Raw genomic sequence first — 18344 nt, forward strand, 5'->3', positions numbered from 1 at the left:
TCTTATAGTGAGCTAAAAGCATTTCAAAAGATGAATGAGATGATTAAAGCATGGAAAAATTCTCGAAAAGTGAGTCCTGGATCGTTTAATGATAAAGTCACCCCAGGGTACTTGGTTTGGAGAACAAAAAAAAGACAAGAAATGGTATTCACTTATGAAATTTCTCAACCACCAACAAAAGAAAAACTTGAAGAGACACAATCAGAATTAGAGCTTGCAACAAAGAATTTGATTCTGAAAAAGGTAAGTTAAGGCAAAAAATCCAGAAGCTTCAAGAAAAAAAAGTCCAGTGGAAAGATAGAGCCGAAAGTCATGAAGTTAAAGTTCACAAGATTGCTAGAGAACGTGATATAGCTATTGAAGACCTAGCGAAGCTACACCAAGAGCATAAAAGGTTATGTGTGAGAGAAAGGGCCAAAGAGATAACCATTATCGAACTGATTGAGGAAAATACAAGATTAAAGCAAGAATATGCTAAACTGGAAGAAGAAAGTACTGAAGTACAGACAGAGAATAACATGTTAAATAGTTACTTGAGTAGGCTAAGGCAAAGTGAACAAGTAGACCACATTGCTGCATTGGTTAGGGAGCATAAAGAATTATCATACCAAGTCTGGTGTGGTAAAAGAGAGAACTTAGGAAGACAAAAATACATTGAGCACCTAACGACCCAAATCTATAAAAAGGTATGCAAGGCAAGAGAGATGGTAGAAGAGGCAGAGGCATTGAGACAAATGGTGACCCCAGTAGGAGAACATGGACAGCATCTGTTGAACTTCATCGAAGAAGCCAAGGCCCAGTATGAACAGATCAAACAATTTTATGGTTATAATTCTATGATGATAAACTCAATGTAGATAAAAGTTTTTTTTTTAATAAATAAATCTTTTAGTTGAATACCATTTTTAAGGCAAATGTTCTTTGCATACATGCATTTTTCATTCACTGCATTCTCATTCATTACACTTAACAAAGTAACCATGTGATAGTCATGCAAATTTACTAATTCTAAGATATGGTACTCAAGGTTCAAGGATAGCTCCATCTAGCGAGAACCCTACCCATCGATACAACACAAGATCCAGAGTAAAGCAAATGGAGCCAAAAAATTCTCACAGATTTGAAAAGATAGAAAAAGCACAGGAGAAGATTAAAAACAAGTTGAGCAAGATTCTGAATGCTCTTAATAACTTGAATAAAGGAAAGAGTGTTGAAAAAAATGCAAGCCAACAAGTTCCCCCGTTGTAAGAAGTGGCTGACCCTTTATATCCTTCAGGTTTTGGCCCACCTCAAACCCAGTTTGCTCAAGAGGTTCCACCGCAACACTTCACCTATCCAACATATCCTAGAATACCGTCAGCTTTCAACCTAGGGCATTATAATAGCTATGTAAATCCTGTCTTTACTAAAAAAGTAACAGAACCAATTCCTGATCTAGATGATTTAAAATAGAAAGAGAAAGAAAAAGATAAGAGTGGAAACTCAGGAAAGCTCCAAGATTAGTATGCTAGAGCAAGGGCTACGGGTTGTGGAAAAATTTAGTTTTTATAGGTCAGTTGATGCTGCTGAGCTTGCTTAGTCCCTGATGTGATCATTCCTCATAAGTTCAAAGTACAAAAATTTAAAAAATATGACGGTATGAAGTGCCCTAGAACTCACATCACCATGTATTACCAGAAAATGGCAGTTCATGCTCATGATGAAAAACTCTTAATGCATGTCTTTCAGGATAGCCTTATTGGTTCTACGATCAGATGGTATGTTCAGCTGGACAGAATCTGTATTTGCTCTTGGAGCGATATGGCACATGACTTCATCAGTCAATATCGACATATTATCGATTTAGCCCCTGATCGTTTATCTTTACAGAATCTGGAGAAAAAGGCAAATGAGTCTTTTAAAGAGTATGCCAAGAGGTGAAGGGATATTGCTTCTCAAGTACAACCTCCTCTGACTGAGAAAGAGACTACAGTGCTGTTTGTTAGCACTTTAAAACCTTCCTATTATGAAAAGATGATAGAGAATACAATGAAAAACTTTATTGATATGGTAATTTCAAGAGAAATTATTGAGAGTGCCATCAAGAATAACAAGCTAGAAGGAAATGAAGCATCTAACAAGAGAGTCTCGAAGAAAAAAAAAATTGAAGCTCAGGCTGTGAGCTTTGATAGACAGTAATTTAGAGGCTATCAACCCTACTCACCATCAGGATATCTGTTATATTACCCTACTATAAATAACACTTCCCCTCACCCATACCAACCATTTGTACAATCACCATACCCACAAACATATCAAACCCCTCATAGGCCTCAAAATACCATGTACAGTCCTAACATTCGCCTACCTCAAGACCTCAAAATCGCCCAACTAACCCTATTGGTGGTTTGTGAGAGCAACGAACTACCCGTGAGAAATCTGTGTTTGACTCGATTCTAATAACTTACACAGAATTATATAAGGAGCTTTACAACAGTCATTTGATTACTCCAAGTAAATTGGAACCCCTCAAGCCACCTTACCCTAAGTGGTACGATCCTACAGCCCACTGTGACTACCATTATGGGATTATCGGTCACTCCACCAAAAATTGTACCACCTTGAAACACAAAGTGCAATGGTTAATCAAGGATGGAATGATTTGCTTTGACACAGGAGGGGTGACTGCACCGAATGTTAGTGGCAATCCTTTGTTGAATCATAATGTGAATGCTATATGTGAAAAATAGGAGCGCCATGTAAAGAAAAAAATAACAGATATTAAGACACCTCTCAGCCAACTGTTCGATATTTTACGGAGAGCTGACATGATACAATTAGTAAGTATACATAGCTATCATGGAGCATATATAGTTGGTACTAGTTGTAAGTATCATAATGGGACAATAGGCCATTCCATTGAAATCTGTGAGCAATTTCACCAAGAGGTACAAAAACTCTTTGATTCATATCAAATAGAGGTTTATAAAGGAAGAGAAGACTTAAAGAATGTTGAGGTGTCCATGACTGATAGGCTTGTAAAGCTGTTTCCAAAACCAGTGACAATTCAGTGTGGGAACAAACCGAAGTCAATCATAGATAAACTCATTCCCAGGTCGGTAACTTTTAAAGTCTTGACTCATTTTTCGTACAAGGATGATAAAGTTGTACCCTAGAGATATGGCTATGATACTATAGTTCAGGGGTAAGAAAAAGATGTCTCCAAAGCCAACGCTTCTAATATAACTGGTGTAGGAGGCATTATCTGAAGTGAAAGGTGCTACACTTCAGAAATATTAGAGAAAGCTAGAAGGGAGAAGGCTAAAGAAGGAGAAAGATGAAATAATCTTGAAATAGAACCTGAAAAAGATTGCCCGAAGCCAGTATCGAAAAGAGAGGTTTGTGAATTTTTTAAGCTGGTAAAATATAGTGAGTACTCAGTTGTTGAATAGTTGAATAAAATGCCAGCCTGAATCTCATTATTATCACTGCTGCTAAACTTAGAGCCACACTAAAAATACCTTATTGAAAGTGTTGAATCAGGCATACGTGGCACATAATATATTTGTTGAATATGTGAACCACCTGGCTGGAAATCTAGTCATGTCAAATCACATTTCATTCAGCGATGATCAGATTCTTTTGGAGGGAAAAAGAAATGCCAAGGCTCTGCATATCACAGTCAAGTGCAAGAGCCATATCATAGCCAAGGTCCTTATCGATAATAGCTCTGCTATCAATGTCATGCCTATGTCAACTTTGGCAAGACTACCCATTGACTACTCTCATATGAATAACAGTCAGATGATTGTGAGAGCCTTTGATGAGATTAGAAGAGAAGTCTTTGGGGATATCGAGATGCCCTTACAAATTGGGCCATGCACTTTCAATGTAAAGTTTCAAGTGATGGATATCTCTCCATCCTACAGCTGTCTGTTAGGAAGACCATGGATTCATATGGCAAGAGCTATGCCATCTACTTTGCACCAGAAGATCAAGTTCAATGTAAAAGGTCAATTAGTAGTGATAGTTGAGGAGGAAGACATGCTAGTGACCCAACCATTGAATACTCTATATGTAGAGGCTGTCGAAAAAGTATTAGAATGCTCTTATCGATCTTTTGAATTGGTTAATTTTGTAGGTGAAAGATTTAAAAGTCAACCTTTTTTCAAGGATAGTGATGAGCCAAGTCATCAACAAGGGCTGGTATTCAAGACTGGGGCTGGGCAAGCACTTGTAGGGAATAAAAGAACTCCCAATAGTGATAGATAATAGCGACAGGGTAGGCCTAGGCTATGAGATGGCAGAATGAGAGGTCAAAAAAAGGCCATCAAAAAAGATAGCAAGACTAATGGTTATGCCACACCTGTATGAGACTTTTAGACCTGGAGGATTCATGTACTCAGATATAAGAAAAAGTGTGGAAGACACTTTTGCCTAGTTAACCATTAATGTTGTTGAAGCTGAAGTGGGGCTTAATCAAGAGGAGTGGATTCGCCTTTGTCCGCCAGATTATGAGCTGAATAATTAGAGTGCCATCAAGATGCCTGTGACTTTTGATACTAATACAATGTAATTGTAACATCTCAATAGCTATTTCTCAAGGCATTGGGGTGATCTTTTTTGTTTGGGCCATTTATCTTTTATTATTTTTAATAAAAAATAGAAAGGATACATTTTCATTCATTTCTTCTTGTGTCTTTATTATTTCCATCTTTCCAATCACATCTTGCCAACATATCCCATTTCATTCAATTTCAGGTCTTTAAATGAACATAAAGATAATCATGAAAATAATCAAGAGGTTAGCTTTGAGAATTCAATTAACACTGATGAACTTGACAATGAAGAGAATTTTGAAGAATATGTTATGCCTCTGGACCTAATGAGATTGATTGAACAAGAAAATAAGCCAATTGAGCCTCATCAGGAGATAGTTGACCTAGTGAATTTGGGAGATGAAGAGAATAAGAAAGAGGTCAGAATGGGCACTTCACTTTCATCAGGAGATAGGCAACGATTGGCAGACCTACTTCAAGAATTTGTAAATGTATTTGCTTGGTCTTACTAGGATATGCCAGGATTGAGCACAGAGATAGTGGAGCACAAATTGCCCTTAAAGCCAGAATGTAAGCCAGTTCAGTAGAAACTGAGACGAATGAAGCTCGAAATACTATTAAAAATTAAAGAAAAGGTGAAGAAACAATTTGATGCAGGTTTTCTACAAGTGGCTAAGTATCCAGAGTGGGTAGCCAATATAGTCTCAGTTTCTAAGAAGGATGGAAAGGTATGAATATGTGTAGACTATCGAGACTTGAATAAGGCTAGCCCAAAGGATAACTTTCCTTTGCATCATATCGACACACTGGTAGATAACATGGCTAAGCAGTCAATTTTTTTTTTATGGATGGTTTCTCAGGGTATAATCAGATAAAAATAGCTGCAAATGATATGAAAAAGATTATTTTCATGACCATGTAGGGAACCTTTTGCTACAAAGTCATGCCTTTTGGGTTAAAGAATGCTGGGACAACATATCAAAGAGCCATGGTAACATTTTTCCTTGACATGATGCACAAAGAGATCAAGGTGTATGTAGACGATATGATTGTAAAGTCTTGTGAGGATGAAGATCATGTCATCAGCTTCAGAAAGTTATTTGAGAGGTTGAAAAAATTTCAGTTTAATTTAAACCCAGCCAAATGTACCTTTGGGGTAAAGTCAGGGAAGTTGCTAGGCTTTGTGATCAGTGAAAGAGGAATTGAAGTCGATCTAGATAAGATACGGGCCATTCAAAATTTGTCACCTTCTAGCACACCAAAATAAGTTCAAAGTTTTTTGGGGAGACTGAACTATATTTTTTAGTCTATCTCTCAGCTTACTTATAAATGTGATCCCATATTTAAGCTTCTTCGTAAGAATAATCCTGAAAAATGGAATGAAGAATGTCAAGAGGTATTTGATAAAATTAAGCAATATTTATCGAACCCTCCAGTATTGGTGTCACCTGTTTCAGGGAAACCTTTAATTTTATATTTAACTGTATGTAAAAATTCAATGGGATGTATGCTGAGACAACAAGATGAGGCTAGCCGAAAGGAAAGAGCTATTTACTATCTGAGTAAAAAGTTCACGGAATATGAATCCAAGTATTCTTCATTGGAAAAAATGTGTTGTGCATTAGTGTGGACTGTCAAAAGACTCAAACAGTATATGCTCTATCATACTACATGGCTCATAGTAAAACTGGATCCAATTAAGTATATCTTCGAGAAGCTTTTTTTGTCTGAAAAAATTGTTAGATGACAAGTAATGTTCTCGAAATATGATATTATATACGTGAGCCAAAAAGTAATAAAAGAGGGCACTATAGCAGAATTTCTTACAGATCGTGCTACTGAAGAGTATGAGCCAATGAAGCAGAAATTCCTTGATGAAGACTTAATGACTATTTTCCAACTGGAAGAAGGGGAGCATAGAGAAAAATGTTAGAGAATGTACTTTGATGGAGCTGCCAATGCCTTGGGGCATGGAATTGAGATAATTCTGATCTCTCTAGAAGAACAATACTGTCTTGTAACAGCAAGGTTAAATTTTAATTGCACAAACAGCATCGTTGAATATGAGGCATGTGTCATGGGCTTACAAGCTACTATAGATAGAAGAGTGAAAGCACTGAAAGTGTTTGGAGACTCAGCTCTAGTTATATATCAGTTGAAAGGAGAATGGAAGACGAGAGATTCAAAACTCGTTCCATATCATAAGTATATTTTAGAGTTGACGAGATAATTTGAAGGTATCCAGTTTGACCACTTACCTCGAGAAGAGAATTTGATTACTGATGCATTGGCTACTCTGGCTACAATGATTCAAATTAATGATAATACCGACATTCAGCCCATCAAGTTAGATGTTAAGGATATACCAACTTATTGCTCTAATGTAAAGAAAGAAGAAGATGGAAAGCCCTGGTATTATGATATCCTACAGTATATTAAAGATCAGCAGTACCCAGTTCAAGCAATAAAAAATGATAAAAGGGTCATCCAAAGATTGGCTATGAGTTTTTTCCTAGATGGAGATATTCTGTACAAAAGAAGCCAGGATCAGATGTTATTGAGGTGCGTAAGTAAGACTAAAATGAGAAAAATCATTGAAGAGATGCATGATAGAATATGTAAGGCACATACCAGTGGACATATGATGACGAGACAGGTCATGAGAGAAGAATATTACTGGTTGACGATGAAGAATGATTACATTGACTATGCTCATAAATGCCATAAATGCCAGATATATGCTGATAAGATCCATACTCTATCATCTGTTTTACATGTTATGGCACCACCATGGCCTTTCTCAATATGAGGCATGGATGTTATTGGCCCAATCACCCTAAAGGCTTTTAACGGGCACAGATTCATTTTTATGATGATAGATTACTTCACAAAATAGGTAGAGACAGCATCATATGTAAGTGTGACACGTTCTGTGATTTACAAGTTCATAAAGAGAGAGATCATCTGTAGATATGAGCTTTCGAAGAGAATTATTTTAGACAATGTCAAGAATCTAAATAGTAAGATGATGCAAGAAATATGTGCTCAATACAAGATCAAGCATCATAACTCGGTACCATACTATCCGAAAATGAATAGGGCAGTTGAAGTAACCAATAAGAACATAAAGAAGATTTTAGAGAAGAAGATCGAGACTTACAAAGATTGGCATGAGAAGTTACCATTTGCATTACATGCATATCGAACGTCAGTTCGCACCTCTACTGGGACAACCTTATTTTTTTTTATTTATGGGATGAAGCTGTACTACCAGTGAAAGTAGAGATCCCCTCCTTAAGGGTTCTAAAAGAAGTTGAGTTGAAAGAAGCCAAATGGATTCAAGAACGCTATGAACAGTTAAATTTCATAAAAAAAAAGAGATTGACTGCATTATACCATGGTCAGCTATATCAAAGAAGAATGATGAGAGCTCATGATAAGAAGATTCAACGTCGTTACTTTCGAAAAGGTGAGTTGGTCTTGAAGAGAATCCTTCCTATCCAACATGATAGTAGAGAAAAATGGACTCCGAATTGAGAAGGATCGTATGTGGTGAGACGAGCTTTTTCGAGTGAAGCGTTGATACTGACTGAGATGGATGAAAATGATTTACCCCATCCTATAAATTCTGATGTTGTGAAGAAATACTATACTTAAAAAAAAGAAAAAAATAAAAAGTTAAAAAAAAAGAAAAAAAATGAATGAAAAAGGAGGACTCAAGGCAAAAACCCTAAAAGGGCAGTTTGAGTCATAGAGGGTTTGTTTAAGTTGAAAACCTGAAAATACAGCTTAGATAAGAAGAATACAGCATCGATTTGAAAGTCCGCTGACATAGAGGCTGGCAAATTCGAAAGAGTTCCAAATTGTTAAGTACATCAGAGGGTTGGATTTTCAGAAAAAGCTTTGAGATGTGTTATCATGATTATCTAATTGTTCATTTTGGGCTTTATCCCCATACCTATCCTTGTAATTCTCCCTTGGCCGAAATTAGCCAATATGTTGCTAATAAAAGACATTCTATTTCACTCTTTGTATCTTTTTCTGATGACTGTTTCTCAACCATTCATATTTTTTTCTTCCTAATACCCCACCATGGAAGAAATGTGCAAATGCATTCTTACTTTTTGAGTTTGAAATAATGATTGATGAATGAATAACAACATGAAAGATTTTTACATTACATTGAATAAGTCAAAAGTGATAAAAGCAGAATAGAGATGTTCAGTTCCTGATTAAGACATTGAATTTGGAAAGAGATTTCTTACAAGAAGAACACGAGTGGAAGAGATGATTGAGAGCTATACTGGTTCGATCTCAAAAGAGTAGCGTAATCTAATTTTTGAAAAATCAAAGGGTTTGATACCTAAGAAAAGAGCTTAAGAAACTTGAGTGCCATACATTGAATAGGAATTAATTGGCCAACATTTGCATAGCATGCATTGAAATTCATATGCATTGCATAGCATATACTACTTTCAAGAAAGTATAGTGTATAAATTCAAGAAGTAGGGGTGTTCCAAGATCCCACATAGAGAAGACAGATATGAAGATATTTTCAAATTTGAGAAGAAACTTATCAGGTAAGTTTCTAATCCTTGAAATAGGATGTCTTTTGGTATCAGGATTGATTTATAAGACCTTTGGGCATAATCTCCTGAAATTCCTTCAAACACAATTTTCAACTCCTTTGGACATGATTGTCAAGGAGCAATTTACTTTTCAAAGTCGTGGTGCCTCTGTTTAGAGGAGCAATTTACTTTTCAAAGTCGTGGTGCCTCTGTTTAGAGGAGCAGTTTACTTTTCAAAGTCGTGGTGCCTCTGTTTAGAGGAGCAATTTACTTTCCAAAAGTCATGGTGCCTCTGTTTAGAAGAGTAATTTACTTTTCAAAGTCGTCGAGCCTCTGATTAGAAGAGCCATTTATTCTTCCAAAGTCGTTGAGCCTCTACTTAGAGGAGTTTTGATAAAATCTAAAAAAAAAAAAATCGAGTTGAGTCTTGATTGAGTGTCTACGTCTTTGCGCAATTTCTGTTTCACAGAAAATGTGCAAAGAGGGGCAGTTGTAGATACCCAATTTGGTCCAAGCCTGGATCAATTAGGCCTGGTCCAAATAGGTAAGTCTATTTTTTTTTTTTTTGTATTTTTACATTTTTTTATTTTATTTTATTTTTATTATTGTTTTTATGTATATTTTTCTTTTATTTTTATCTTATGTATTTATTAATATATATATATCCTTATTATTATTATTTTTCTTTTTTTTTGTTAATATTTATATGTATATTTATTAGATTATATGTTACAATTTATCTGTTAATTTTTTTATTTATCTGATTTATTTTCATTAATATTTTTATTTAATTTTTTTTTATTTATTCGATTGAAGATTGGATTGGGATTCAATCAGAAGAGTCCATGTTGGATTCAATGATTGAATCCCGATCCAAAGAAGAGTTGGGATTGATTAAAAACTCTTCTGATCAATCCCTATAAAAGGACCCTCAGAATCAAAGGAAACACACAGAAAAAGAAGAGAAAAACAACTACTGGTTGAGAGAAAAAGGCATACAGAAAAGATTTGAAGGCTTAAAAGGGTTTAGAGGCATTAGAATAGCTTTAGGAATCGAGGAAATTTTTTTGGAGATTTTTCTACGAAATTTTTTTCTGGAAATTTTTGAAAAATTTTCAGATTTCGGTGAATTTTTCAGTGAACGTTAAATTTTTCGATGATAATTTCAGCTAAGTTTGAAGTTTTCAACCAACTTTCCAATTTTCGACAATATTTCCAGAAATCGATCAGTTTTTCGATGAACTTTCGACGAAAAACCCAGATTTCGATGAAAATTTCTAGAATCCGATGAATATTCAACCGAAGTTCTTCGAGTGTTCTAGAGAGAAGGAGGAGAAGGGGAAGGAAGAGAGAGAGGGAGGAGGCTCGGTTTGTTGAAAAAACGAAGGAATCAGCCTTATATACCCTCTCAAAACGACGCCGTTTTTACGTTAAGTAACCCAGAGGATCCGCGTGTTTTGCCAAGATCCGACCAGACCCGAGCGTCGACCCGCTTTCGATCCGTGCATGATTTGCTTCCCCAAGTCGTTAGTCGAGCCGAGTCGACATCCTGAGCTACGTTCTCCGAGCCATTTTTCTTCCTTAAGACGAGCCGAGCCGAGTCGTTAGCCGAGCCGTTCCAAGTTTTTTTTTATATTTATTTATTTTTTTATTATTAGATTAGGTTTATTTAATATTCTTTTATCTTTATTTTATTTTTATTTTTGTTTTACTTTTCTTTATTTTTTTATTTTCACTTTTATTTTGTTTTATTATTTTATTTTCCTTAAATAAAATCCAAAAAAAAATATTTTTAGGGAAAAATTGAAAGTATCAATTTTCCTCGAGATTAAGGTTTCCAAAAAATATTTTTGAGGAAAAGTTGAAAGTATCAATTTTTCTTAAAAATAAATTTTCAAAAAAAAAGTTTTTGAGAAAAAATTGAAAGTATCAATTTTTCTGGAAATTAAGGTTTCCAAAAAAAAGTTTTTAAGGAAAAGTTGAAAGTATCAATTTTCCTTAAAAATAAATTTTCAAAAAAAAAGATTTTTGAGGAAAAATTGAAAGTATCAATTTTTCTTAAAAATAAATTTTTAAAACTATTTTTGAGGAAAAGTTGAAAATATCAATTTTTCTTAAAAATAAATTTTTAAAACGGTTTTTGAGGAAAAGTTGAAAGTATCAATTTTCCTCGAAATTAAGGTTTCCAAAAAATATTTTTGAGAAAAAATTGAAAGTATCAATTTTCCTTGAAATTAAAGTTTAAAAAGATATTTTGGGGAAAAATTGAAAGTATCAATTTTCCTCGAGATTAAAATTTTTAAAAAATATTTTGAAAAAAAGTTGAAAGTGAAAATTTTTTCTGCATAAAAACAATCATTCTTTTCTTCCTTTTTATTTTTTTAATGTTAAATAATCCGACGATGGAGCCTCTGCAGGTGAAACAGTAGTTTTTTTTTTGCATACTCCTGAGGTGAAAAAATTTTCTCAATTTTTTGCTAAAAGTATTAGAGTCAATTGAGAATAATTTTCAATAATTAATCACTTGGTAAATTTTTAAGGCTCATTGGATAACACAAATTTAAGTCGGTACCATCTTTTGATGGGCATTGTGAGGGGGTTATAACCTTCCTCACATGTAACCGAACTCTCGAACCCTATTCTGGTTAGTAGACCCGAACCTATTCTTTTTAAGGACCCTTAAACTTAGGTGTTCCCTGAAAGGATAAATTCCTTAGATGGCTAATCGCACCTAGATAAAAAAGATTGGTGGCGACTCCTTCAAGTCAATGTCTAACGATAAATTCCCGGATCAAGACGTTATGATATATATATTAACACGAAATATGATATAATAATTTTCATATTATATATATATATATATATTTAACACAAACAGATAAAATAAAAATGCATGAATTGTTATATTTATTTCAATTTTATGAATTTAGCCAAAAACCTTTAGCACTTAATTATACATGAAAAAGTTAAAAATATCATTAAAATGAATTTAATATTTGAAAATAGTAAAATAATTCATTTTTATTTACTTAATTTTTTCTTAGTCTTTACTCATAATTGGTAGGACTATCAACAGTTGCCTTCCAAAAACAGATCCATCGTATGAAAAAGACATTCAATCATGAAATCCCAACGATCACATAATTGGAGCAATTACTTTGCATGGTAGACAGCATGACCGCCATGCAACAACGTTTTTCTTGTTTTTGCCTTTCCTTTTCAATCAATATATACTAACTTTAATTCCATGAAATATACGAGTGGTGATTTTATTTTTAATTAGTCAATTAGGTTGTACGAATGATGTTTACTTTTCTTTGCTATGTATTTCCATCAATTTACATATGTACAAAATATTAATCGAAAGATCATTGAAATGAAATGAGTGGTTAGCTCTTAGAAGTGGAATTCAACATGTGGACCATAAGTACGAACCTTTAGCACTCAATTATACGTGTAAAAGTCAAAAATATCATCAAAATTAATTTGATATTTGAAAATGGTAAACTAATTCATTTTTCATGAAATTTCAACATTCACATAATTTGAACAATTACTTTGCATGATTAATTAGGATTAAATTAAAAATTAGTAAAATTTTTTAGTGATGCAATGATCTTACATGATAGATAACGTGGCCGCTAATAATCTTTTTCTTGTCTTTACTTTTCTTTTTCAATCAATATATACTAGTTTTGTCAATATATAGTAGTTTTGATTCCGCAAAATGCACAAGTAATGATTTTATTTTTAATTAATCAATTGGGATGTACTGATTTTATTTTCAAGTAGTCAATTAGGAACCCCTTGACATTTGGTTTTCTTTGCTATGTATTTTCATCAATTTACATGTTTGCAAAATATTAATCAAAAGATCATTGAAATACAATGAGTGATTGCCCGTTAGAAGTGAAATTCAATGCTAAATTTTTTTTATTATGTAAATCTAATCTTAATTTTGTATAGTCTTAATATTTAAGGTTTTAGAACAGGATAATTTTCACAATTTATTAATTAAAAAAAAGTCATATCTTGATCTATTATAATTTTTTTTTAAAAAAAATATTTTATTTTATCGATCTTCTTTTTACGTACTTGTTTACGGAGATAAAATACCATTTTATAAGCAAAAGGAGCGTTTTGAATTGGAATTCATTCATAAACATACTCTTATTATTTAATAACTTTTATTCTCACATTCGATCAATGTAAGTTATCAATAAAATAACTTTTTTTTTATTTGATTAATAAGTATTTTTTTAACTCATACTATTCATTAAATCATTATTATTTTTTAAATAAAATTAAAAAATATTTATTTAATATTGAATAACTTGCATGTAGGTCATATAAATCAAACATTCAACATTTGGACCATAAACAAAAATATATCCCTCCTCCGCAGGTGTTCTTGGAAGACTCTATTTATAGTCTTGAAATATCCAAATCCCAAAAAATATGAAATTTTGGTAGAAATTGGGGGTGGTCGCCGTCGTCGGTGTCAAAATTGTAAACTGGGGTGTTGGTTGTTAGGTGGCGATGCGGCTGTGTGGGCCGCCAAAATCTTGGACTACAGGTGGTGTAGGTAGGCAGTGCATTTAATGCACCAAGCTTTCAGTTCAAACAAAGACCATGAACGAGGAAAAGAAAATAGAAGAAAAGAAAATAACAAAATATAATAAATAAAAAAATAAAAAAGTTAAATAAAAAACAAAAAGGAAACAATTGGGCTCTCTTATGGATTATGGGCCAAATTTTTGGATCCTGATTCAAAGAGGTTGAATTTGAGTTCTAATATGGATTATGGGCTACAACCTTGAGATTTGATTTCAATGACATACAAAATTTTCCATTAAGTAAAAAAATTGGGCTTCAGCCTACACCTTTGAATCGAATTTTAATTCAGGCAATCAAATCCGATAAACCGAATGAATTTAAAATCGAATGGAATCGAGGTTCATTTCAAATAATCCGAATAAAATTAAGTGTGTACAAAATGATGTGTGCTTTATTGGTGTTCCCTTCCTAATGGTTTTACTGAATTTCATCCCATGCTTAAACTTCTATGTAAGATATGTTTTATGAAAATTTTCTTCGCTTTCATCTTGATTTAGTCTGACAATATCTCAGAAAAATATCAATGTTTGAGTGATTTGGATAAAAAAAAAAAAAAAAGGGAGATGGATCACTTAGCTTTCGCAATTAAGGTAGAAGAAACTGATTTATAGTGGACTGAACTGAATATTGCTGTTGAAGTGGAAAATTTTAAACTTTTGTGGCTGATGATCTGATAAAAATAGAAATAAAAACTGAACTTATTCTCAATCTAAAAACGTTTTGTGGGTAAGGAAACTATAATTACTACTCAAGATAAAATATAAAAATAGAAATCTACAGGAGAATCAGCATCAACAGAATCAAATCTGTTTAATTACTTAGACTTTAGGTGATGATACCATTGGATTCTATTCTATAATCACAGTATAGTGCAAGAGCATGGATGGGGATCAGTGACCACTTTAAAAATTTCTAGCTGAGGTTGTGGACAGCAAACAACTGGAGTTATAGGTTTTGGGTCTTTCTTATCTCCATCTTCCTTCTTATTTTAATTCTTTTTCTCTTTCACTTCTTCCAGTATCTCCAAGCTTGCATGGCAAAACTTTTTTCTCAAGGAACTAGTCAAGCAGGCTGCATCAACCCCATCTCCAATTATCATCAATTTATCTTTCTCCGGACCATCTAATGCAACTGATACCACACCTATGCCATCAAGAAAAAAGAGACCGAAAACATTAGTTCTTTTGTTGAATTAATAGGTGATCTGATAAAAACATATGTACCACATGTCCCAGCAGCTATTTTCAGGGCCTGGGTTCGACATTTGTCACAGTGCGTTGGGACCTTGATAACAATCTTTTGCTGCACCATCAAATGAAACGACATTTCTAGTGAAAGTGTGAAATAATTGTATGTCCAAAGAGTGAAGTAAAAGGTTTTAATTTAGATACTAATATTGCAAAATTAAGGACAATGAAAGAAATATTTTTGAGATTCCAATTTGAGTGTAAGAAGAAAATGAGTAGCTTACCTTCATATTCTCAAGCACCAGAAAATCGTTGCTTTGTTCTGATATAATTGCAAGAAGAAGCAGTGGCATGACACTTTATTTATAATGTTATCAGATTAAGTAAACCAGCTGTTGGCACATGAAATGAGGTTTAAATTTAATTAAGGAGAGGGAGCTTAGGAGTTAAAATTTTGACAAAAAACATATAATTAACTTTGGGGAAAAAAAAGTGATTTTGGTTTATATATTGTAGACATCCAATTTGATCCAGGCCCGGATCAATTGGGTCTGGTTCAAATAGGTAAGTCTATTTTTTTTTTTTGTATTTTTGTATTTTTACATTTTTATTATTATTATTGTTTTTATGTATATTTTTCTTTTATTTTTATCTTATGTATTTATTAATATATATATATATATATCCTTATTATTATTTTTTCTCTTTTTTCTGTTAATATTTATATGTATATTTATCAGATTATATGTTATAATTTATCTGTTATTTAATTTTAATTTATCTGTTAATTTTTTGATTTATCTGATTTATTTTTATTAATATTTTTATTTGCTTTTTTTATTTATTCGGTTGAAGATTGGATTGGGATTCAATCAAAAGAGTCTATGTTGGATTCAATGATTGAATCCCAATCCAAAGAGGAGTTAAGATTGATCAGAAACTCTTCTGATCAATCCCTATAAAAAGACCCTTAGAATCAAAGGAAACACACAGAGAAAAAAGAGAAAAACAGCTACTGGTTGAAAGAAAAAGGCATACAGAAAAGATTTGAAGGCTAAAAAGGGTTTAGAGGCATTAGAATAGCTTTAGGAATTGAGAAAATTTTTTTGGAGATTTTTCTGCGAAATTTTTTTCTGGAAATTTCTGAAAAATTTTCAGATTCCGATGAATTTTTCGACGAATGTTGAATTTTTTTACGACAATTTCGGCCAAGTTTGAAGTTTCCAGTCAACTTCCCAGTTTTCGGTAACATTTCTAGAAACCGATTAGTTTTCCGACGAACTTCCGACGAAAAACTCATATTCTGATGAAAATTTTCAGAATCCGGTGAATATTCAACCGGAGTTCTTCGGGTGTTCTAGAGAGAAGGAGGAGAAGAGGAAGGAAGAGAGAGAGGGAGGAGGCTCGATCTACTGAAAAAAATGAAAGAATCAGCCTTATATACCTTCCCAAAACAACGTCATTTTTGTGTTAAGTAACCCAGAGGATCCGCACGTTTTGCCAAGATCCGACCCGACCCAAGCGTCGACCCACTTTCGACCCGCGCGTGATCTACTTTCTCGAGCCGTTAGCCGAGCTGAACCAACATCCTGAGCCGCGTTCTCCGAGCCATTTTTTTTCCTTAAGCCGAGCCGTTAGTCGAGCCGTTTCAGGTTTTTTTTTTATATTTATTATTTATTTATTTATTTAATAATTTATTAATTTAATAATTTTTTATTATTAGATTAGGTTTATTTAATATTCTTTTATCTTTATTTTATTTTTATTTTTGTTTTACTTTTCTTTATTTTTTTATTTTGTTTTATTATTTTATTTTCTTTAAATAAAATCCAAAAAAAAAATTTTTTTGGGAAAAGTTGAAAGTATCAATTTTTCTTAAAAATAAATTTTCAAAAAGGTTTTTGAGGAAAAGTTGAAAGTATCAATTTTTCTTAAAAATAAATTTTCAAAAAAAAAGTTTTTGAGGAAAAGTTGAAAGTATCAATTTTCCTTAAAAATAAATTTTCAAAAAAAAAGGTTTTTGAGGAAAAGTTGAAAGTATCAATTTTCCTTAAAAATAAATTTTTAAAACGGCTTTTGAGGAAAGGTTGAAAGTATCAATTTTCCTTAAAAATAAATTTTTAAAACGGTTTTTGAGGAAAAGTTGAAAGTATCAATTTTCCTCGAAATTAAAGTTTTCAAAAAAATATTTTTGGGGAAAAGTTGAAAGTATCAATTTTTCTTAAAAATAAATTTTTAAAACAATTTTTGAGGAAAAGTTGAAAGTATCAATTTTCCTCGAGATTAAAATTTCTAAAAAATATTTTGGGAAAAAGTTGAAAGTATCAATTTTTCCCGCACAAAAACAATCATTCTTTTCTTCCTTTTTATTTTTTTTTAATGTTAAATAATCCGACAATGGAGCCTCTGCAGGTGAAACAGTAGTTTTTCTTGCATACTCCTGAGGTGAGAAAATTTTCTCAATTTTTTGCTAAAAGTATTAGAGTCAATTGAGAATAATTTTCAATAATTAATCACTTGATAAATTTTTAAGGCTTATTGGATAACACAAATTTAAGCTGATATCATCTTTTGATGGGAGTTATAAGGGGGCTATAATCTTCCTCACATGTAACCGAACTCCCGAACCCTGTTTTGGTTAGTAGACCCGAACCTATTCTTTTTAAGGACTCTTAAACTTAGGTGTTCCCTGAAAGGATAGATTCCTTAGATGGCCAATCGCACCTAGATTAAAAAGATTGGTGGCGACTCCTTCAAGTCAATGTCTAGCGATAGATCCCCGGATCAAGACGTTATGACAGCTTGGCGACTCCGTTGGGGAACTCTGAGAGTCAGACCAGCAAATAATTTGTGTTATCCAAAAGCCTAATAAAATTGAACCTTTTTGTATATATGTGTTATTATTCATTCATGTTTATTTACTTTGTTAATTATGTCATTCATATGCATGTGCATAATATGAGCTCTACACTCGAGCTCTGTCCCTCTAGGAGGGAGTAAAGTACCTATTGCTTTCATGAAGTCTAATGCCTCCGCAGTGGCTAGCGAAATACTCTCACTCAAATTGAACATTTTCCGCTTGTAGCCTGTAATGGGTGAGGATTAGGGTACCTTACTAGTCTATGATGGACAAGGATGTAAGGAGCAATTTGGGAACCTTTAGACTTTGACCTTAAAATCGCATATAGTGAACCTTAAGTGTGCCTAACCTATAGATAGAGCCATCACTCTTCCCTTTTAGAATTGACCAAAAGCATATGATTCATTCTTTTTACTCTATGTGATGTTTAAATTTACTTAGTTATTTATTTATTTTGTTTTTGGGTATACTAACCTTTTTCTTATTCTTTTGCATTGGTTCATATGCATATCATAAAATTACATAAAGAACATTTGCTTAAAAAATGATCTTCAACAAAATTTTTCATGGACTC

General features: G+C 33.0%; 1 pseudogene across 1 annotated transcript; it reads right to left on the bottom strand.

The window, feature by feature from the left end:
• Positions 1-14476: 14476 nt before the first annotated feature.
• LOC149511762 (heavy metal-associated isoprenylated plant protein 47-like) lies at positions 14477-15116 on the bottom strand (annotated as a pseudogene). Its single transcript, XR_016333768.1, has 2 exons — positions 14947-15116; positions 14477-14866 (listed from the first exon to the last, which is right to left on the bottom strand). The product of XR_016333768.1 is annotated as a heavy metal-associated isoprenylated plant protein 47-like (transcript).
• Between the last annotated feature and the right edge of the window lie 3228 nt (positions 15117-18344).

This window comes from Durio zibethinus, chromosome 25 (assembly GCF_047325235.1).
Source record: "Durio zibethinus cultivar Kanyao isolate XHJ-2024 chromosome 25, ASM4732523v1, whole genome shotgun sequence".
In the NCBI taxonomy this organism is placed as follows: Eukaryota; Viridiplantae; Streptophyta; class Magnoliopsida; order Malvales; family Malvaceae; genus Durio; species Durio zibethinus.